A 22,512-nucleotide genomic window follows, 5' to 3' on the forward strand; every position below is an offset into this window, starting at 1 on the left:
GAAGGATGGGCTCCATGGACATATAGCAACCTGTATAGAACCCTTCCTCTCCTCCATGTGGCCTCCCTCCCTATGCTTCCTTTTCAGAGTTCCAGACTTGACTGTCAGTGGTGGGAGGGCTTGGGATTCACAAACACCTCAAAAGAGAATTTCTGTAGCAGCAGCATTAGGCCACCTTACAGGAATTTAGAGCCTTGGGGTCCACACAGGCACAGAAAGCCGCGGGGTCTCCTCTGCCCTGGGTGTTCTCATTAGCCAAGAAGTGGAAGGTTCAGACACAGACCTGTATGGTTGTGGACTCAGTTCAGCGCACCCACGGGGACAGCAACCAAGATGCTCCCCGTGGTAGCAGAGCGAGTGTTGTGGTCACTGTCCATGGTGCTTACAGGCTGACTCAGCTGGAGAGGCTTGTTCTAAGACCCAGCCACACAGGATGTCAGAGCTGAGAGGGCTCCAGGATTTCAACTTTCCCAGTGCCTCACTTTGCAGATAAGAAAGCACAGGTCCAGAGAGGGGAAAGACTTCCCTCAGGGCCACACAGTGGGTGGCACCGAGGGACTGGAAGCTAGCCTCTAGATGCTTGCTCAGACAAAACTCATTTCCTTGGAAGGCTCCTGGGATTTGCCCCCAGAAACCCAGAATAATTAGACCCTGAAAACTCACGGGAGCCACATAGTAGGTACTCAGTGGACACTGGTTGACTGAATAAACGATTATACCGGGACGCAAAAAAACAAATCTTGAAGCTGGGCGTGGGCCCCGGATCCTGAAGTCAAACAGGAAGTCTTGGTCCTTTTTGGTATGGGTAAAATGGTACGGAAGTAAGCAGTGGGGGAAGGGAAGAAGTGCTGCCACGAAGACAGTGGGGTGGCGGGAAGAGGATAAGAGCAGGTGCAACCCAGGATATTAAGCACAGAGGAGGGCAGCAACTGGACACTAACCTCTGTTCTCTCATGTTCACTCCCACACAGGAAAACAGGTTGAACAGCTCAAGAGTTTCCTTAGGGAGGGTGGTCACCCGACCTCAATCTGGCCATCCTCCCTGGCCACAGTGATTGGCTCAGCACTGGGTATGTGCCAGTTAGGTCCCAGTGGTTCCTGACCTTAGGGCTGGAATCATAGGGAATGACGGGTTCTTTTTCTGTTGGGAGGCTGAAGGTGACTGTTGGGGGCCATCTTGCTTTCCTAACAGAAAAGCCCAGCTGAGAATGACACCAGCACAGAGGAAAGTAAGCAAGGCCAAGAGGTCCGGAAAGATGATTGCTACTGATGTCATCAAGCACCCAGGTACGGCCTTGCCTAAAACTGTCTGCCCTTAGCCTTCTTAGGACGTAAATCATTCTTTCCTGCCTCGTTTGATTGCTTGCTTAGGCCGCTTTGGGTTTTCTGTCACTCAGTGGCTATCAAAAAACAACAACAACAACAACAACAACAACAATAACTCCAATTGCTCCTTGAAGTTGTCTAAATGGAGCATCCTGGAATTGTGACAGTGACAGTATGGATTTAAGCTAGGTTCAAGGGGGACTTTGAGATAACAGTGCAAAACTCCACAGTCTAACCTGGAGATCCAAATGGATTCAAACCGTATCTGTTGGCGGCCTGCCATAGGCTGGGCCAGTCACATTACCCAAATTAATCCTCATAGGACCGACCCTGTTAAGGTAGCAACTGATGACCCCATTTTAGAGGACGTGGCGGAGGCTCAGAGACAGGAGGTGACAGGGCTATAGCTTGGAAGTGTGGAGCCCAGATTGCACACCTGGATTCTGCTGTGTGCAGCCTGAGAAGCCTCATGGTACGGCCTGTCCGTGTGTCAGGGCACCCGGCCCCACACCTGGCATTCTGTGGGTGCCTGAGACTTGGTAACTGTCATGTGCCTGTTACAAGACTCAGAAAAGCAATGTGCACTGAAGGCAGGCAGGGACCTTCTTTCCCCAGCACTAACACACCTTCCCAGTTCCCCAAGGACTAGAATCCCTCTCTATCCCTTGCTTTCCTTGGCAGAGTCCTGCTCATGTGACCACAGGGCAGTCCCCAATTCACAGCCGGCATTGGGAGCTGCTACAAGGGAGGCCAAGAGCCTTCACCCCTCCACCATGCCTGGGACATCTCTTTCCTTGGAGCCTTGGGGAACCTGACGCCCGACTTGCACACCCGAGGTCTTTTCCAGAACATGCCAAGAGTCTCACTCGGTTTGGAATGGGATGTATCCATCACTGCACTTTCCCTGTCTCACTCGTGCACTCCTTTCTGTGCACTGTGGCCTCCCGTGCCTGCCACAGGAGAGGCCGAGCTGACAAGAAATCAACAGCTTAGCACTTGAAGGGACACACGAGGCAAGAGCTGACAGCTGGAAAGCTCTATTTAGAAAAGACCTCACGCTTTACCCTGAAGAGGCTGTCGAAGCCCTCGGGGTCCGGAAGCAGTGCTTGGGCCAAAGTGAACTGGAAGGCTTCATGATGGCTGGAGGCTCTGGCCATCATGGGGGAGGAGAGGGTGTGGTGAGGTCCCTGGGGTGACCCGAAGGCCCACTGCGTGCAGGCTCAGGTTGGCCAGAGAGGAAAAGGCTTGTCCCAGAGGTGTTCACAGACCAAACACGAATGGGCCAACCAGACAGACAGAGCACTGTAGTTCATGGGTGTAGAGTACAGGGACAGGGGCTGAGATCCAAGTCTGCTGGGGAACTAGTTAAGAACAGAGAAATTTTAACCGACACTAGAAGGCTGTATCAGTTGCATGTGTTTGGCTGAAGTGACAGAAAACCCTACCAAGAGTGGCTTAAACTATGAAGGCATCTAACATTGAATGTTTAATGACGATGTGAGAGATGGGAGGTCCAGAGGTGGTCTGGTGGCTCACAATGTCATCAGTGACCCAGGTGCCGCCTGCTTCTCCGTTCTACCGTTAACAGAATATTGGTGTCACTGGTTCACGGTTGCCGTGTGGCTGCCTCCACTCCGACTGTCACATCTGCACAGTTAGCACTCAAGTCGGAAGCAAGGGGGCACCTTCATGAACCCTGCCCACCTCTTCTCAGGAAGAAGAATCTCTCACAGAAGCCCCCAAAGACTTCCTCTAATACCTCATTGGCCAGAACTGGGTCCCGAGCCCCTTCCCCAGCCAGTCACCAGCTGCAGGAAAAGTGGTTGCTGTGACCTGGCTTGGACCAACCCTGATTCCTCCAAGTGGAGCATCCACAGGAAGAAGGCAGGGCTGGACAAAGGCTACTATGTGAGCATCTGACACCATCCAGCTCTAAGGGACAAGTGGATAAGGGAGCTGAGGGCTCAAAGCACAGGGGATGGAGAGCAGAAGGAATGGCACAGAGGTGCAGAGGTGTGGGGACAGCTTGGGTGCTCGGGATTACTGCTGGTTCATTACCGTGGGAACACAGCACAGGTGGGAAAGGTGGGCAGGCCCTCATTTTCCAGTTTAGGCCTGGAGTGGGGCAGGCCTTAGGCTATGGGGAGCTCCTAGGAGACGCTGAGCATGAGAGTGAGTGTGGGAGCAGAGGGGAAATTGCAGTTTTGTATGGGCACTTTAGGAACAGAGTAGAGCCATTCTGTGACAACCAATAATGTCGCTAATAAAACTCTGGTGGCCTCTATTCAAACGGATGATTATAACTGACAAGAGAGAGCAAACATGACCTTAACTCGTGCATTTGGTAGTGGCAGCTACCTGTTTCTGGATATTAGAACGCACACCCTCAGCCTGGTCCTTTAGACAGCTACTGTGTCACATCCGCGACCCTGTGGCCCTCACCTAACCCGCCCTCAGCCTGGCTTCCAGCCGGAGGCCCCAGGGGGCCTGAAATGACTCGGTGCCCGGTGTTGTCATGTACACGGGATGCCCCCAGCTCGAGGGTGGGGCTGACTGTGTCCCACTCTCCAGAAAAGACAGCAGAGGCTGGAAGTGAGTGGGGGCTTGCTGTGAGGTGTGGGGTAGGGTGTGACCCCAGAGCCTCTGCCTTTCCCCGTCCACCGTACTATGTATGCCTTCAGGACTTCAGGAAGTTTGCTTATTGGCTAAACAAACCCAAGGGGGGCTCAGAACTCCTGCTCACTCCAGCGCTCCACCAGGGGGGTACAGAGGATGGGAAGGGAAAGGACATGGGGAGGGGAGGGAGGAGGGCTCTGCTCTGTGCCATGCTCACCCATGCAGAGGGGCACACATGTGACCCCATAAACGTGTCATCCATCCGTTATGCCCTGGGGCCCTCCGAGCTGAGTGTGAAGAATGCCCTGCTCTTGCAGGGACCACACGGTCCGGGGGTGCCCAGGTGGGCAGGTGCACCGTGGGGGAGGCCCTCACGGTCCAGCCCGTGTCTGAGAGGGCAGCAGCCCTAATGAAGGCCCTCTGTTCCAGGAAATCACATCCTGGGATGGACAGGGGCCCGGGTTGCCAGGTCAGCCAATTCTGGCCTTAAAGGGAAAGCTGGTATCATCCAGGGGGCTGATTTTTTAAAATTAAATGGCACATTGAGAACCCACTAGTCAAGCCCCGATCCTGCTCTCTTGTAGCCCTCAGCCTCAGCTTTGATTTCTTCTGGGGCCACAGCTTCTGAGCTTCAAGTTGAGTCCCATTACGCACATCAATTCTGTTCCCTTCCTGCGTTGACTTTAGTGTTAAGAGGCCACCCCAATAAACTCCCCCTCGCACACAGGCCAGCAGGCCTCTTTTCATGCAGTTCTGTAAAACGTTGAGCTGAGGGTTTAGAATCACAAGGCTGGGAGGGGCCTGTCTGACCAAGCAGGGCGGGTGGGCGGGCGCCGAGGATTCACCCAGAAAACCTCAGCCAGCAAAGTGTCAGGCCGCCAGGAGAGCTGCCGCCAGGGATTGAGTGGGTTTAGAGGAAATCGATGAAGTGGACTCATCCAGCTGCCTCCGGGACGGCAGGCCCCGGAGGGGGGCTGTATGTGTGAAAGATGGAGTGTCCCAGCCGCCTGGACCCGCCCCTTCTCCAAACCAGGTGGCGAGACATGGCTGTGAAATAGGAACACTGGTATTCAAAGCTGGCTCCATCACTTAGTCATCAAAAGGAAAACGAGCCTCAGTTTTCTTATCTGTAAACTGGGACTCTTGAAAGCCCTCCCTCTTAGGGTGGGGTGGGGGGGATTAAGCGAGGTAACACCGGGTTAGCTCAGAAGCTGGTTGGGGCTGAGTGTGCTCCCAGACACGCTATCATTGCTGTCGTGATCCCTGTCTTCCAGGGCAGGGTCGGAATGCTTCCTCCATAAAGCATTTTACTCCGCCTTTGTGTCTGCCACAACTCCTCGGCTCTGCTGTTCTGGTGCAAAACAAACCTTAGCCATAGGTAGTCCACACTCTCCAGCTCTGCTTTCTGGGTGACGGGGGTTCAGGCACCTGGGACCCGCCATGTGTCACAGTCACATTTTCAGCGGTGGGCAGGGTTGTTTTCCCAACAAGTTGCACTTGGCCTTGGATCGCTAACCCTGTTCTAGGAGGCTGGCTGGGCATGAGTCCCCTGGAGTCCCCTAAAGTCCCCGGGGAAGAGGCTCATGTGCCCTGGAATCCATACCTCCCGGCCCCCAAGCAGTGGGGCAATTAGTAAATCGTGCCCCTGGGGGCCTTGCAGCTAAGACCCGAGTGAGTGGCGCTCTGTCCCTTATTCAAACGACCAGGAAACCCAGTCGTGGGAGACGGGGGATTCGCCCAGGTCACAAACTCAGTTCAGACTTCCTGGGGCACTGTGACCTGCTCTTCATCACTGTCAGTGACAAGGGAAAGGCCTCAGGTGGGAGGGGTGTGCGGGCAGGAGGACCTGTTGGGTCACGCTAGCCTCACCTGTCAAGGAGCAGCTCTGGGTGACACATGGCCCACGTGTGTCACCTTTCAGCTCGTAAGAGAAGGTCCCTTTGGAAGCACTGGCTTCTGTCCTTCGGTGGAGAGCCGACTGCGTGCCAAGCACAGCAGCCCTACGAGTCAGGTTGGGAAAGCTGGGCACAGAGAGGCCAGGGCAGTTTCCAGGTCACACAGCAGGTAGGGGCAGAGCTGGGGTCTGATGCAGACCTGATGCCCAGGCCCACACTCTCTACTTCCCCAGGAGCCATCATGACACATGCCAGTGTCCCTCGGAGAGGTACCAGCTATCAGCCCCGGGAGCCATCCCTGCCCAACAACCAGGCAGTCATAAAAGGGAGGAAGGACAGGGATGTCTCCTGGGTCCAGGCTGGGTTTGAATCCTGGCTCTGTCTCCAGGTGAGTCGCCAAGTCCTCCTGTCCCCATGGTGCTGAAATAAGCAACTACTTTTTAAAAAAATTTTTCTAATTAACGTATTTTATTTAGTTTTGAGAGAGAGAGACACAGAGCGTGAGCGAGGGAAGGGCCAGAGAGAGAGGGAGACACGGAATCCGAAGCCAGCTCCAGGCAGTGAGGCGGCTCTGCCAGTGAAGCAGAGACCTAGCAGCCTGCAGGCCACCGCACCCTGCCCAGGAGGCTGATTTTGGGGTGGTGGTGGTGGTGAAGGGGTGCCCCTGCATGTCCACAAGGAGGCCACCAGGTGGGGGCACAGGGGCTGCGCATATCCCGAATCTGGACCCTGTCTTGGGGCTCCTGGCCCTCAGCCCATCTCTAGTCAAGCGACTTCAACCAAGGGCCAGGAACTAGGCCTCAGGGGCCAAATCCAGACTTTGAAAGAATTAATTTTCACATTCAACATTGGGAGAGTTCAGATGGAAACCCAGGTGTGGCGATTTTAGCAGTGGCTGTGTGATCTGACATGAGAAGATCTAGCTGGGGAGGAGCCAACATGGAGGGAGAGCGTGCAAGTTGTTTTTGCATCTTGCATCCATGAAATACAGCCAGATCAACTCCAAACCATCCTGCACACCTAGAAAACGGATTTGAGGATTAACACAACAACATGCACAACCTGAACCACAGAACTCAGCAGGTACACGACACGGAGAGGCAAACTAGGGGAGAGAGAAGCCACGGAGGGCAGGGAGCTGTTTTTGCAGGTAGAGAGAGGATGGAGATGCGGGCGGGGGGGTGAGGTATGGGAAAAGCACTCCCCCCCAAAAGCATTTGGAGAGAAAGTGAAAAAGTGGAAACAGCCACAGTGACTGAACTAAAAAGGGAGAAAGGAGAAAGGAGAGGGCTTAAATTCCATTAAGATGCTATAAACAGGTGGAACGCAGAGCCTGGAAGTCCGCAGCTCAATACCTGGCAGTGCTCTGGTGGGAAGGGCAAATCCCCAGGAGCAGAGTGAAGTCCAGAGGGTCTTCGAGCCACAGGGGAGAGGCGGTTCCCCCGCTGGGAGGACATCTGGTAGAGGCGGTGCGGCCCCCACAGAGGCAAAAGTACCAGCAGACCCCAGAGAACAACCATATTCGCTGGTGCTGGAACAAGGTTGTCAAGGGAGAAGCCTGGCGCCAGAATTGTGTTGTGATTTTGCATAGTCCCTGAAATGCTGCCGCTATACAATTGCGTGAACTTTTTCTGGGGCGGGCTGGCACCCGGTTGCAGTCTCTGCACATCAGCAGCAGCATGGTCCCGTGAACGTTCCTGGGTGCGGTTGGCACCTGGCCATTGCTCAGTGAGACTCTCCCATGGAAAGTCTCAGCGGGTCAAAGCCACAGTCCCTCAGAAGTGAGGGGTCGGGAAACACCGCTGCATCTGAGATAAAACTCAGGAGGGAGGTGCCGCCTGGCAACCTGACGGCTTGGTCACGGACAGTGTAAAAGCAGGCAGTGAATGGAAGTCGGAGACAAAGGACAGGTGTGCGACTGCTGGTTGGGGAGAGCAGAGTTCCCATACTAGAGACTGGGTAGCCGGGAGTCGCCATTTTCACCCCTCCCGCGCATGAGCATACATACCTACAAGCACCACAACAATCCACCCCAGTAAGCTAAGCAGCGCCATCTAGGAGCCGTTACACTAAGCCCCGCCCAACTGGGCCAACCTCGCTCTTCAGGAACACCACAAGTCTCTCTGCTTGCTTAGTTTATGGACTATAAAGCGCTTCATAGTTTGACTTCTAGGGAAAAAGGATGTAATTTCAACCATATTTCAGGCTGTTTGCTGGTCCATCTATTCCATTTTCTTTTTCTTTTTTTGTTTCTTTTCTTTTTCTTGACTACAGGAAGAGAAAAAATTTATTTTTATTTTCAATTTTTATTAAAAATATTTTTCTTTAATTTTTCTTTCTACTATACTTTTTACTTTTTTGTAAGTTTTCAAATTCTATTTTACTTCCATCATTTCATTTTATTCTATATTCATTTTTCATTCTATATTCATTTTTTCAAATTTTCAAATGTTTTCCTCCCCCCCCCCCCTTTTTTCCCCTCCAATCTATCAATCTCCTTTCAAGAACCGGAACAAAACACACCTAGGATCTAGCATCATTTCTTTGATTTTTGTGTGTGTGTGTTTAATTTTTAATTTTATATTTTTTACGTGATTAATTCCTCTTCTTCCTTGAAAATTACAAAACGAAGTTATTCACCCCAAAAGAAAGAGCAGGAAGAAACGACAGCCAGGGACTTTAACCAACACAGGCCCAATCAAGATGTCTGAATCAGAATTTAGAATCATGATAATAAGAATACTACCTGGAGTCGAAAATAGATTAGAACCCCTTTCTGCACAGATAACAGAAGTTAAATCTAGTCAGGATGAAATAAAAAAATGGTATACTGAGCTGCAATCTTGAAAGGATGCCATGGTGGCAAGGATGGATGAGGCAGAGAAGTGATTCAGGGATATAGAGGACAAACTTATGGAGAATAATGAAGCAGAAAAATAGAGGGAGACCAAGGCAAAAGAGCACGATTTAAGAATTAGAGAAATCAGTGACTCATTAAAAAGGAACAACATCAGAATCATAGGGGTCTCAGGAGATGAAGAGTGAGAGAAAGGGGTAGAAGGTTTAAGTGAGCAAATCACAGAAGAAAAGTGTCCTAATCTGGAGAAAGACACAGACATCAAAATCCAGGAGGTACAGAGGACTCCCATTAGATTCAACAAAAACTGACCATCAACAAGGCATCTCACAGTCAAATTCACAAAATACTCAGGCGAGGAAAGAATCATGAAAGCAGCAAGGGAAACAAGTCCTTAACCTACAAGGGAAGACAGGTCAGGTTTTCAGCAGACCTATCACCAGAAACTTGGCAGGTCAGAAAGGAGTGGCAGAATATATTCAATGTGCTGAATTGGAAAAATATGCAGCCAAAAATTCTTTGTCCAGCAAGGCTGTCATTCAAAATAGAAGGAGAGATTAAAAGTTTCTTAGACAAACAAAAATTAAAGGAGTTTGTGACCACTAAATCAGTCCTGCAAGGAAGTTTAAGGGGGACTCTCTGAGGGGAGAAAGGATGAAAGAGAGAGAGAGAGAGCGAGCAAAAGCAACAAAGACTAGAAAGGACAAGAGAACACCACCAGAAACTCCAACTCTACAAGAAACATAATGGCAATAAATTTATATCTTTCAGTACTCACTCTAAATGTCAATGGACTAAACGCTCCAACCAAAAGACATAGGGTAACAGAATGGATGAGAAGACAAGATCCATGTATATGCTGTTTACAAGAGATCCACTTTAGAACTAAAGATATCTTCAGATTGAAAGTAAGGGGATGGAGTACCATCTACCATGCTAATGGCTGACAAAAGAAAGCCAGAGTAGCCATACTTATATCAGACCATCTAGACTTTAAAATAAAGACTGTAACAAGAGATGAAGAAGAGCATTATATCATAATGAAGGGTCTATCCACCAAGAAGACCTAACAATTGTAAAGATTTATGCTCCAAATGTAGGAGGACCCAAATATATAAGCCAATTAATCACAAACAGAAAGAAACTCATTGATAATAATACCATCATAGTAGGGGACTTCAACACCCCACTTATCATCTAAACAGAAAGTCAAGAAGTAAACAATGGCTTTGAATGACACACTGGACCAGATGGACTTAACAGATATATTCAGAAAATTAAATCCTAAAGCAACACGGGGTGCCTGGGTGGCTCAGTCAGTTATGCGTCCGACTTCAGCTCAGGTCATGATCTCATGGTCCGTGAGTTTGAGCCCCACATTGGGCTCTGTGCTGACAGCTCAGAGCCTGGAGCCTGCTTCAGATTCTGTGTCTCCCTCTCTTTCTAATCCTCCCCCATTCATGCTCTGTCTCTCTCTGTCTCAAAAATAAAGAAACGTTAAAAAAACTTAAATCCTAAAATAACGGAATATACATTCTTCTCCAGTGTGCTCAGAATTTGCTCCAGAATAGATCATGTACTGGGACACAAATAAATCCTCAACAAACACAAAAAGATCGAGATCATAACATGGATAGTTTCAGACCACAATGCTGGGAAACTCAAAATCAACCACAAGAAAAAAATGTGGAAAGATAACAAATACTTGGAGACTAAAGAACATCCTACTAAAGAATGATAGGGCTAACCAAGAAGTTGAAGAGGAAATTTAAAAGTACATGGAAGCCAATGAAAATAACACCACAGCCCAAAACCTCTGGGACACTGCAAAGGCGGTCATAAGAGGGAAGGATATAGCAATCCAGGCCTTCTGACAGAAGGAGGAAAGGTCTCAGATACACAACCTAACCTTACACCTTGAAGAGCTGGAAAAAGGACAGCAAGGAAAACCCAACACCAGCAGAAGACAGGAAATAATAAAGATTAGAGCAGAAATCAATGCTATCAAAACAAAACAAAACAAAACAAAAACCCAGTAGAACAGATCATATGAAACCAGAAGCTGGTTCTTTGAAAGCATTAACACAATTGATAAACCACTAGCCAGTTTGACCAAAAAGAAAAAGGAAAGGACCCAAATAAATAAAATCAGGAATGAAACAGGAGAGATCACAACCAACACAGCAGAAATAAAAACAGTAAGAGATTATTATGAACAACTATATGCCAATAAAATGGGCACTCTCGAAGAAACGGACAAATTCCCAGAAACATATAAATACCAAATCTGAAACAGGAAGAAATGGAAAATTTGAACAGACCCATAACCAGTAAAGAAATCTAATTAGTAATAAAAAATCTCCCCCAAAACAAGAGTCCAGGGCCAGATGGCTTTCCAGAGGAATTCTACCAAACATTTAAGGAAGAGTTAACACTTATTCTCTTGAAGCTGTTCCAATAAAATAGAGGAGTGGAAGGAAACTTCCAAACCCTTTCTATGAGGCCAGCATTACCTGGATTCCAAAACCAGACAGAGACCCCACTAAAAAGGAGAACTATAGACCAATTTCCCTGCTGAACATGGATGCAAAAGTCCTCAACAAGGTATTAGCCAACAGGACCCAACAATACATTAAAAAAATTATTCGCCACGACCAAGTGGGATTTATACCTGGGATGCAGGGCTGGTTCAATATCTGCAAACAATAGATAGGATTCATCACCTCAATAAAAGAAAGGACAAGAACCACATAATCCTCTCAATAGATGCAGAGAAAGCATTTGACAGCATCCTTTCTTGATAAAAACCGTCAAGAGAGTAGGGATAGAAGGATCACACCTTGAGATCATAAAAGCCATATATGAAAGACCCAATGCTAATATCATCCTCAATGGGGAAACACTGAGAGCTTTCCCCCTAAGGTCACGAACACGGCAGGGATGTGCACTCTCACCATTGTTATTCAACATAGTATTGAGAGTCTTAGCCTCAGCAATCAGACCACACAAAGAAATAAAAGGTATCCAAATCAGCCAGGAGGAGGTCAAACTTTCACTCTTTGCAGATGACATGATACAGTATATGGAAAACCCAAAAGATTCCACCAAAAAACTGCTAGAACTGACCCATGAGTTCAGCAAAGTCACAGGATATAAAATGAATGCACAGAAATCAGTTGCATTCCTATACACCAACAATGAAGCAACAGAAAGAGAAATCAAGGAATCGATCCCATTTACAACTGCACCAAAAACCATGAAACACCTAAGGATAATTCTAACCAAAGAGGTGAAAAATCTATACACTGAAAACTATAGAAAGCTTATGAAAGAATTTGAAGAAGACACAAAGAAATGGAAAAATATTCCATGGTCCTGGATAGGAAGAACAAATATTGCTAAAATGTCAATGCTATCCAAAGCAATCTACATAGTCAATGCAATCCCTATCAAAATAACACCAGCATTCTTCCTAGAGCTAGAACAAAGAATCTTAAAATTTGTATGGAACCACAAAAGACCCTGAAGAACCAAAGCACTCTGGAAAAAGAAAACCAAAGCGGGAGGCATCACAATCCCAGACTTCAAACTGTATTACAAAGCTGTAATCATCAAGACAGTATGGTACTGGCACAAAAACAGACACTCAGATCAATGGAACACAATAGAGAACCCAGAAATGGAGCCACAAATGTATGGCCAACTAATCTTTGACAAAGCAGGAAAGAATACCCAAGGGAATAAAGATGGTCCCTTCAGCAATTGGTGCTGGGAAAACTGGACAGCAACATGCAGAAGAATGAACCTGGCCCACTTTCTTACACCATACACAAAACTAAACTCAAAATGGATGAAAGACCTAAACATAAGAAAGGAAGCCATCAAAATCTAGAGGAGCAAGCAGGCAAAATCTCTTTGATCTTGGCCACAGCAACTTCTTACTCAGCACGTCTCCAGAGGCAAGGAAACAAAAAGCAAAAATGAACTACTGGGGCCTCATCAAAAGGAAAATTCTGCACACCCAAAGAAACAATCGGCAAGACTTAAGGGCAACCAACAGAATGGGAGAAGATATTTGCAAATGACATATCAGATAAAGGGTTAGTATCCAAAACCTATAAAGAACTTATCCAACTCAACACCCAAAAATCAAACAATCCAGTGAAGAAATGGGCAAAAGACATGAATAGACACTTCTCCAAAGAAGACATCCAGATGGCCAACCGACACATGAAAAAATGCTCAACGTCACTTATCATCAGGGGAATACAAATCAAAACCACAATGAGAGAACACCTCATACCTGTCAGAATGGCTAACCTTAACAACTCAGGCAATGACATGTTGGCGAGGATGCGGAGAAAGAGGATCTCTTTTGCATTGTTGGTGGCAATGCAAGTTGGTGCAGCCACTCTGGAAAACAGTATGGAGGTTCCTCAAAAAATTAAAAATAGAACTACCCTATGACCCAGCCATTGCACTACTAGATATTTATCCAAGGGATACAGGTATGCTGTTCTGAAGGGACACATGCACGTCGATGTTTACAGCAGCACTATCGACAATAGCCAATGTACGGAAAGAGCCCAAATGTCCATCTCTGGATGAATGGATAAAGATGTGGTATATAGATACAATGGAGTATTACTCGGCAATCAAAAAGAATGAAATCTTGCCATTTGCAACTACGTGGATGGAACTAGAGGGTATTATGCTAAGTGAAGTTAGTCAGTCAGAGAAAGACAAATTCCTATAACTTCACTCCTATGAGGACTTTCAGATACAAAACAGAGGGAAGGGAAGCAAAAATAATATAAATACAGGGAGAGAGACTCTTACACCTGGAGAACAAACAGAGGGTTACTAGAGGGATTGTGGGAGGGGGGATGGGCTAAATGTGTAAGGGGCATTAAGGAATCTATATTGTTGCACTATATGCTAACTTGCATATAAAGTCAAGAAAATAAATATAAACAAAAAAAGAAGATCCAGACGCTTGGGGGACATTCCCTCCGGGCCGCTCTCTTTTGGGGCTGAGCTGGAGCCATCCTGTGGACAGAGATTGTGTCCCCAGACCTCCACAGTCCCCACTGCTCCCTAAGCTCCCCCTGCCTCTCCAGACTCGGCCCCTGGAGTCATCTGAGTTTGCTGTCCTCCCTGGTGCCTCATGGAGGGAGCTTCACCTCCTCATCTGGGCATGAGCCACAGCCATGTCAGCCTGCCCCAGTCCCTGGCCAGGGGTCTCAATGGGCTGAGAAGGTAGCCCTCAAGGCCGGCCCTGCAGAGGCAGCTGAGAAGGGGAGGAGGTGGGCCAGGCGTTGGGAACAAGGGCTCTGGGAAGTGTCCCCAAGGTATGCCACGGCTTCTGACTTCCCAAGATCCACCCTAACAGTCCCTCATACGGCCCTCCATCAGGCATTTGCAGACCCCAGCCAGCGGGTGTCTGTGGTTCCAAGGTCAACACTCAGGGCACACAGCAGCAGACACCCGGCCTAATGCTCCAGTTCTGGCATGTATAGCTCATGTATGGCACATGTGCTCATGTATAGCACAGCATCCTGTGAGGTGGCTGTGGCCAGGCCCACTTGCAGGGGACAAGGGGCTTGCCCGAGGTCATGCACACTAATAGGCGTTAGAACCTCAGTCTGCCAGTCTATAAAGCTGCCCCTCAAAAAGCAGACCATGTCCCCAGGAGACTGGTCATCAGGCAGTTACAATCAGGTGATTTGAGTATAGGTGGGGTGAGTGTGTCAGGGTGGGGGGTGGGCAGTGGGCAGGCAGGGTCGGAAGAGCAGAGTCCTGAAGGGGGAGGGGCTTTGCTAGGTGCTGAGGACCCAGCTTGTGCAAAGGCCCAGGGGTGGGATGCAATGGGGGCGACAGGGCTCGCATGCTAAGGCAGGAGCAGCGGGGTGGGACAGAAGGTGACGCTGGGTGCACTCGCCCCCATGTGTGGAAGCCCCCAGATTCCCCCCTCCTCCCGGCTCCACCCACGTCCTGGCAGCCCTGTCTCCACGTCTCCATCTGTCTCCCGCCCCGAGGCCCGGCCCCCTAGCCGTCTCCTCAGCGTCCTGAGCTTCCACACTGTCCTGTCTTGGCTCAGACACAACAGATGGATTCCCGCCCTTGAAGTGATAATTAGTTTCTCATTACCGAGAGGTACCATCCTGACATGTCCTCAAAGTTTAAAATAAATTAAAATTGGAAAAAAAAATCCAGACTGTTAATGGTGTAAATGAGCACGGAAGTAAGAGAAGGTCCCTCGGCTCCTATTAATGATGGAGCCCTTCTGGTCCTAGAGAGAGGGAGGAGGTGGGCTTGACCCACAGGTGGCCTGTGTCTATTCAGTATTCTATCTATCGTCACATTTTTCTCAGCCCGTTTCTGCATCTGGCCCAGAGCCCTTAGAGAGCTCACGGACTGGAGAGGAACCAGGGTGATCACAGCCCTGTGCCGGAGGGGGTCTCGGTGAGGCCAGAGGGGGCTGTGGAAGGCGGTGGGAATCAAGAAGGGCTTCGAGGAGGAGGGTCTCCCAGGATGAGCCATCATCTGGCCACAGGGAAGCAATGGGAATACATGATGATGAGTAAGTGAATGAACGAATGAACGAATGAACAAATGGGTGCCCATCCAACAGAGAGCAAGGAGGAGCAGCCAGCCCAGGCCCGGGTGGAAACGCGAGGCACCCTGAGTGGGAGGGCTGTAGTGTGATAACTGCCACACACCTGTCCTTATGGCCCTCTCGCTGCCACACCTAGCCTGAGCCAGCTGCATGGGAGCCCTGCTCTGTCCTCTGCTCCGGGACACTGCTCATCATTCCTAGCAACATCCCCCAGGGTGGCCTCAGTATCCCCATGTGTACTTGTACCTGTCCCCTGGGGGTTGGCTGAGTTCAACAGATTGATAACGCAGACTCGGGCTAATTAGCTAGAAAGGTGAAACCAAGGAGTACCAAATGCACAAAATACAGACTCGAGACAAAGCTAAGATTCCACACTAATAATTAAGACACGGGCATCCCGCTGCGGCCTCAGGGCCTTTGCACTTGCTCTTCTTGCAACCTGGAACTCTGCCCAGTGCATCACTTGCTCCCGAAACACCTTTAGGAACTGCGTCCAACATCCTTCCTGATTTTATTTTTCTCCACTCTATATGCCGCCACCTGACTTGGTGTACACGTCACTTCTTTTTTTTTCGTCTCTCCCACTAGACCGTTGGCTACATGAGAGTGGAGACCCCTGCTGGCTTGAGCCACCGCTGTGCCCTGGTGTCTGGAACCAGCCCGGCATGCAAGGGCCTCAGTGAATGTGCCCCGGGTGAGTGAATGTTGTAGACCACAAACCAGAATGTCCTGGGTAGTGCTGAGGGCTGTTTATTCACCCTTTATTGACCCCCTACGTGTGCCTGGCACCGACCTAGGCGTAGACACAGCAGTGAATGAGACAAAACAAACAAACAAACAACAACCCCCAGATACCTCTGTGCCCTGCTCCTGAGGCAAAGACACCGTGGAGGGCAGACAGTGAGCACACTGTGTTAGAAGGGGCATGCGCGGCAGAGGAAAGGCAGGAGTCAGGAGGCTCAGAAGTGCCAGGGTGGGGCTGGAGGAGGCTGGGGGCCAGCCACGGCTGGGGCGTGGGGGAACAATCATGGGAGAAGAGATTGCACAGGACCTGGTGTCCTTGTGCATGAGGACTCTTCCTCCGGATGGGGGAGCCGTGCCTGGGTGCTTGAGCAGGGGTGGAGCCCTGAATGCCCCGAAGGGATGAAGTTGGTAATGGCAAGGGAGACTAGGGGTGGGGGACGCTGTGACTGGGGGTTGGGTAGGCGGGGATGGTTCCTCTGAGAAGGTGACATGTAAGATGAGGCCGGTGTGCGTGCGTCTGTCTGCCTGACAGGTCGCGTGCCGAGTCACTTTGACTTGACCTCTCTGGCTTGTCACCACCCCCTCCCGCCCCCAGGAAGAATCCTCCTTCTAGGGGCCCACTCGCCAAATAGAAACGACCAACGCAGAGCCCACACCCCCCCACCTCCTTTCAGGCTGTCAGACTCTCCGACTCCGGGCCACTGTCTACCTGGCATAATCACCCCCGGGCCAGGTACCAGATCATTCGGGACAACCCCCACCCAGGCCCCAGGGTCCTGAAATTATCCACACTAGCCAATCCTAAGCGTGTCACCTGCCTTGCTTGTTCCCTCCTGCAGAAACCACAAGTAAGGCGCCTGTCACAATTGTCCCTCCTCCTGGGGTTTCTTCACGTGGCCCTGCACGGTGTGGCGTGCCCCTTCCTCCTGGGAACCGTGAGTAACAAACTCTTCTCAAAGGCATCGTCTCCTGATCTGTAGGCCTTACTGAACCTCAGATTTTCTCTAGATACACTTTATTTTTTTTTTTAATTTTTTTTTCAACGTTTTATTTATTTTTGGGACAGAGAGAGACAGAGCATGAACGGGGGAGGGGCAGAGAGAGAGGGAGACACAGAATCGGAAACAGGCTCCAGGCTCTGAGCCATCAGCCCAGAGCCCGACGCGGGGCTCGAACTCACGGACCGCGAGATCGTGACCTGGCTGAAGTCAGACGCCTAACCGACTGCGCCACCCAGGCGCCCCTAGATACACTTTATTTTAAAGTAGCACTACCAGACCCTTTGCAGACAATTAAGAGTAACAAACAAATGGACTGTATACGTTGTCATGACATCTTCAGCAAAGTTAATGTTATTAGAAGTCCTTCCCCCCATAAAATGGCAGGTTCCGTAAGAGCGGAGGGCGTATAGGAAATGACCCTGAGCAGACCAGGCACCTGCGAAGTCCTCGGTATCTGTCTCCCCAGACTGAGAGCTCAGGCCCAGTCGTCCCCAAGTCCCTGGCTCCACCTTCCTACCGTGCTTGCTGTTTGGTCGGTTTGTCAAATTCAGCTTTTAAGCTTGTCAGCTTCGCAGGGAACTTGTCCAAACTCCAAACTCATCTTTCGAGCAATAATCAAGTTACACCGTGCGCGAGACGGCCTGTTCCCGGAGTTATTTAATTAGAATCCGCAGCTATTAGCGGGACGAGAGTCAGCACAGCCTATTTCAAAGCCAGCTACCTCTCTGGCGGAGGGTGGGAATGCATGGTGTGGGAGGGAAGAGGATGAAGTCCCTGAAGATACGAGGTGGACTCCTTACGTTGGGAGCGTGGAGCCTCTTGCATTTCCAGGGAAGCCCCTGGAGAGGGGAGGGCTAGAGCCGAGCTTGGCTGTTCACCCCACAGAAGGAAGGGCTGAGAATTTCGGAGGGCTGTGGTTCTGGGAGCAGCCTGGCCCAAAGGAAGCACACGGAAAAGTCTGCCCCAAGACTGCTGTCCTGGTTACGACAAGGTTCAGCTGCTGTCACGGAGGTGCCCCGCATGAGTTTGCATCTCTCTCCGGCTCGGTCTACAGGCAGACGGTCCAGGGCTGGCCTGGCAGGGCTGCCCCAGGAAGCTCCTCTCCCCAAAGCCCTGTCATCCCAGAGGAGCCGCCCTGGGGCCAGGGTGGGAGTTTGCGTCCCCAGCAGCAGGACAGGGAGAGAAGCACAAAGGGCCTGGTTCTCTGCTAGGAGACATCCCAGAAGGACAAATCGCTTCCTGTCCCATCCAGGGGGGAGAGTGTGGTCACTCAACCGGCCCTGCCGCAGAGGATGCCGGGAACCCTAGGGTCTTGGGCGGCCACACGCGCAGTTCAGAGTCCGGTGTCTGGTTACTCCGAGTAGTGGATAATGCCACCGGGAGCCACATGGACACGTCTGCCACATCCCCTTTAATGTCCTCTCTCGGCACTGACCGCTCTCTACCCTGAGTTCATGTTTTACGAGAGACTGTTCATCACACAAGCTGCATGAAGTAATTTCATAATTCAGGAAGCAGGTGAGAACCCACCAGGGGTGTCAAATCGCTGAGGGACGCGATGACTGTCTCTGAAGCTCCCCACCCAGAGCCCACTGTGCACCTGCAGCCAAAGGTGTCTTGTGTCGCGGAAGTTGTCACGTTGGTCCCCACTCTTTAGAACATGAAGACTGTCCCCGAGAACCCGCTTGGACTAAGGAGACCAGAGGCAGCCAGGGGCCCTGAGCTCACAGGAGAAAGTCTCATTGGTGGAGCATCCCATGCTCCCAGCAGACTGCTTCCCAGGCCTTGAGCTAGGGGACATTCAAGTTTGGGGATGCAGAGCAAAATGCACTAGTGGGCATGGTCCTGGAAATAAGGGGTGCTGCTCCAAACGCCCACCCCTGCCTGCCTCCCCCCACCTCTGTCCTGTATGTGCACAGCTTCCTTTGGTGTGAAAACCCTCCAGGTTCCTGTGGGGGTGGGGGGGATCCCTCCCCATGCGGGACATGGAAAAGCTAGACTCCTGCATTACAGTGGAGACTCAGCTGCAACGTTTGGGACCCCTAAGCTACTTTGGGGGCCCACTCCCACGCCATTTCCACTCCCACACAGACTGGTTCTCAGGACTCTGTTACCCTGTTGTGAAGTCTTGGTCATAAGCAACATAGGCCACAGGACCTAAATGTTCCCCTTGGCCCTTCTGAAAATGTGGGGCAATGTTAGTGTAGGAAGGTAGGATACAATCTCTACATTGCTTTCTTTTTTTTTTTTAATTTTTTTAATGTTTATTTATTTTTGAGAGACAGAGAGAGACAGAGCATGAGCATGGGAGGGGCAGAGAGAGGGGGAGAGACAGAATCCGAAGCAGGCTCCAGGGTCCGAGCTGTCAGCATGGAGCCCGACGCGGGGCTCGAACCCACAAACTGCAAGGTCGCGACCTGAGCTAAATTGGGACACTTAAACAACTGAGCCACCCAGGGGCCCCACAATCTCTACATTTCTGTAAAAAAAAATTTGTTTTAACATTTCTTTATTTTTGAGAGAGACAGAGACAGAGTGAGAGCTGGGGAGGGGCAGAGAGAGAGGGAGACACAGGATCTGAAGCAGGCTCCGGGCTCCGAGCCGTCAGCGCAGGGCCCGACGAGGAACTTGGACCCAGGAACTGCAAGATCGTGACCTGAGCCGAAGTCGGCCACTCACCGACTGAGCCACCCAGGCGCCTCCACAGTCTGCATTTCTGCCCTGCAATACTCCCACAACAAGTCCCTTAGGTGATTTTTCCATTTAGTTGTTCTGGTGAATTCCCTAGGACTACATCACTCCACACTCCTCCGACCGGGACATGCGCGGCCCCAATTCTGTTTGGCGAGGATGCAAACAGAGTATCTGTGATACAACTTTCTGCGGCATCGACTTCATTACAAGATCTGGAATAACGGCCTCCCTCCTCCCCATACAAAAAACACAAGAGCAGGGGAGGAGAGAGATGCCTCAGGAAAAGCAGCCCAGTCTCTAAAGCTTCACCCAGCTGGGGACAGAAGGACAGACCCGCAGCTCGGGTGGCCTCTCCTCTTGTAGGCCGCGGACACGAGATACCCTCTTGATGGGAATCCACTGCAGAGAACTCTGAGGGGTGTGCACACTCCCGTTGTCCACGGGACCGTATCTGCTTGCCCGGGCCACCGTGTCCACACGGTGCACCCACGTTGCATCACACACACCCGTGTGGGTTTGGGTCCGACTCCTGGCCAGTGTCCTGCACCTGTCCCGGGGCTTCCTGGAGCTCAGCATCTTTCGCTGCACTTAAAATGCAGGGACGGGGAACCTGGGTGGGCCTCCGTCCCTCGGCATCCCACACGTGGTTTTGCTCAGGTCGTGATCTCACGGTTTTGTGAGTTGGAGCCCCACATCGGGCTCTGAACTGATAGCACAGAGGCTGCTTGGGTTCTCTCTCTGCCCCTCCAGCACTTGCACTGTCCCTCTCTTTCAAACAAGTATTTATTGAAGTTGCTTTAAACTTCGAAAATGAAACAAAACAAAACAAAATAAAATGGAGGCACGGAGCCTTGGCTCTCTCATTTGGGTTTTATTTTATTGTTTGGAAAACTCTTTTTTTTCAATCTGTATGCAGTTTCTACACAGCGGTTTTCTGGCTCTAGGGACGTGCTCCCTGGCTCCCAGCGTTCGCCATGCGTGTCTGCGTCTGTGGTGAATGGGTCACACCTGGCCAGGCTAATGGTTCTCATGATGCTGGTTCCTACAGAAGTCAAAAGGCTCCGCTTTGAGAATATGCTGGAGCTGCAGAAGGCTGGAATGAGGCTCCAGGAGAGGGCTGGGCTCTAGGCTGGTGGGAGACTGCCTGGACGTTTTGCCTTCTGCTCTGTCATTACCTGAGGCAGCCGGGGGGTCCTCGGTGTCATGGCCTGGCTCCACATAAGGACTGAGTCCTTCCTCCTGCCCTATATTTTCCCATCGGTCCTTCATAACGGCTTTGAACTCTGCTCTCTTGCTTGGGTGGACGCTCATCAATTTCCTCCAAAGGTTTTCTCATTTGAGGGTCACAAATACTAGAACATAGTTGCATTCCCCGCTCGGTATTTGTCCTGGCGCCTCCCAGAAGACCCCCCCCCCCCCCGCCCCAGATGGCTGGAACTTGGATTGGGGAAGGGCTGTGGCTCCTGGAGTCAGCAAAAAGGAAGGGCCTCACCATGATGGTGTGGCCCTCCACCTTGTGCTTCCTACAACTCCAAATCCAGCAGGTCACTATCCCACCGACACTCCTCCAGCCTGTGAAGCTGTTCTGGATCTGGTCCCACCCATCGCCCTGGCCAATCTCCTGTGCCATGTCCCCGGGCTTCCTGGAGCTCAGCATCATTCCCTGCACTTAAAACGCAGGGACGGGGCTCCTGGGTGGGCCTCAGTGGCTCAAGCGTCCCACTCTTGGTCTTGCTCAGGTCGCCATCTCACAGTTTTGTGAGCTGGAGCCCCGCGTCGGGCTCCGAGCTGATAGCACAGAGTAGACTTGGGATTCTCCCTCTGTCCCTCCCCCACTCGCACTGTCCCTCTCTAAGTAAATATTTATTTAAGTTTTTGAAACGGTATCCCTTCCCACGTGCTATGTGTTCAGGGGTGTATATTTCTTCTCTTGACGTGGGCACTCGCCCAATGGGACAGGATCCCGTCCTTGGTGTTATCTCTGGGGCTCTTTTTTAGGAGTTGGGGGGAGAGGGGAGACCCAGGAAATGGGAATTGACCTAAGCAGGGGCTGGCATGGCTGGCTGCCCAGCCTTCTACCCAGATCCATTCCTGGCATTAGAACTTCTGTTCCCAGGGAAAGTGGTCTCCTCTGCCCCGCCCCTGGGCCCCACTGTGCGACGCTGTGTCTGTATATTGTATACAAAGGTACTTGTCTTTTCACTTTGTAAACTACAATGGGCATGGATTAAACCAATATAAACAGATAAAAAGAATAATCAAATACAATGAAACCCAGGTAAAGTGAAAGAACAAAATAAAGACATGGACTGTGGCTCAGCTGCTTCCTTCGGTGCAGCTTCCTGTCTTCCTTCAGTGTAGGTTTCAAATGGCGTTATTTGATGATATTTATTAAGGTCAAAGGGGTATGATTTTATTCCCTTTTTTAGGTGTCACATAGCAAAACGCTGTTACTAAGAATCTGAATAACCTTCGTACCGGTCCCTCGTGTTGCCAAATCGGGATCCTGGGGTCATTGTCCATGGCTCCCAGTATTCACTACTGGCGGTGGACCTTGTTCCCCATGACAGAGGCTGGGCCCCGTCGGTTCCCTCTGGGGCTCAGCTTAGTGCTGGGGGTGTTGCTGCCGGATGATGTGCCCGAGCTACAGTGGGGGTGGGGGGGTGGGGCGGGGCTGAACTGGAGCTGGAGGAGAAGGCTCCAGGGCTCCGCTAGGGGGCTGGGCTCCCTTTGGGGATCCTGGACCTTAGGCTGGCTGGG

General features: G+C 50.7%; 1 protein-coding gene and 1 long non-coding RNA gene across 6 annotated transcripts in view; one reads left to right on the plus strand and one right to left on the minus strand.

The window, feature by feature from the left end:
• Positions 1 to 22,512, minus strand: part of IQSEC1 (IQ motif and Sec7 domain ArfGEF 1) — a 508,671-nt gene that overhangs the window by 330,959 nt on the left and 155,200 nt on the right. The window lies entirely within an intron of this gene.
• On the plus strand, positions 1,149 to 20,613 carry LOC147583460 (uncharacterized). 2 transcript variants are annotated; one of them, XR_015248220.1, is made up of 4 exons: positions 1,149 to 1,287; positions 15,902 to 16,007; positions 16,897 to 16,992; positions 19,847 to 20,613. It is a non-coding gene; the product is annotated as an uncharacterized LOC147583460 (long non-coding RNA). The 2 variants fall into 2 exon arrangements; XR_015248219.1 differs by lacking the exon at positions 19,847 to 20,613 and having other exon boundaries at positions 1,152 to 1,287; positions 16,897 to 17,073.

The sequence above is a fragment of the Puma concolor genome, chromosome A2 (genome assembly GCF_028749965.1).
Source record: "Puma concolor isolate L17-30 chromosome A2, mPumCon1.1.hap2, whole genome shotgun sequence".
Classification (NCBI taxonomy): domain Eukaryota; kingdom Metazoa; phylum Chordata; class Mammalia; order Carnivora; family Felidae; genus Puma; species Puma concolor.